Source organism: Brachyistius frenatus, unplaced genomic scaffold (assembly GCF_029030835.1).
Source record: "Brachyistius frenatus isolate BFR_SWC_R1_liver_20210118 unplaced genomic scaffold, ASM2903083v1 Contig_34, whole genome shotgun sequence".
Lineage (NCBI taxonomy): Eukaryota > Metazoa > Chordata > Actinopteri > Embiotocidae > Brachyistius > Brachyistius frenatus.
Genome location: NW_027210633.1, coordinates 897,418 through 898,510, shown reverse-complemented (window position 1 = coordinate 898,510; position 1,093 = coordinate 897,418).

The window sequence follows — 1,093 nt, the reverse complement described above, 5'->3', positions numbered from 1 at the left end:
TAGATACTGTTATTTCACTGCTGGTAGATTTCTTGTGTCACTTCCAACAAAGAAATTCATAAAAACTAGATGTATGTTTCATGCTGTGCAAGTGTTTAATAAAAAAAAAAAAAAACTAAATAATTCAGGTCAATATAACACATGGAATGTGAAAATGATGCAAAGCTTGAAACTTTGATCAGTTTGTTGCATTGTTTACTTCAGCACTGTAAGTTAGAGTATAAAAATGTAAGTATTTAGATAATTTTTTTTACTTCGGTCTCTGTACTTAATCACATTCAGTTTGAAATAAAAATAATGAATACTACTTAGAACAATTAAGCAGATACAATTTGAGTTAAGTCCACATTCAAATAAATCTTTGTGAGGTACAACCCTTTAAATCTTTCAAAATGCCAAAATATACTTTACAATATTTTACTGGACATTTTTGTACTTCAGAGTTCCCATTTAGACTAAGTCGGGGTTCTCATTATGTGGAGTAAAGAGGTGACCAAGCAAGTGAAGAAGATGATGATGATGCTCGAATCAAGAGTCAGAGATATCGAAGGTTGTTGGTGCTCGCAGATAAACTAGAAAATTGGAAATGACCTGATAGACTCAGGAGCACAATTATTAAACATGCATGATGGAGAAATCATTGTACAGTGAAGAAAAACTGATTTCAACAATGCTCTCTGGGACGTAGGGGAACATGTTTCCTTGTCAAAGATGAAGAGAGCCTCAGATGATTCACTACAAAATGCAAATCAAATGCACAAAGGTCATGTCACATGTTACAAAAATATACAAAAAATAAACTGATAGAGGTTGTTGGACTGATGATACAAAAATCAACCTCGAGCAAAATGATGGAAAGAGGAAAGTCAACAGTGAAAAGGAATAGATCACGAGCCACAGCGCCACCTCATCTGTCAAACATGTTGGAGCTGGCTTGTTCGTGTACGGCTGCCAATGGAACTGGCACTCTGAAATCTACTGATGATTTCACTGCTGACAGGAGCAACAAGATGAATGCAGGAGCGTTCAGTGCTCACATTCAACCAAATACATCAAACTGGACGATATTTAATATCTCAGCAGGACAATGATC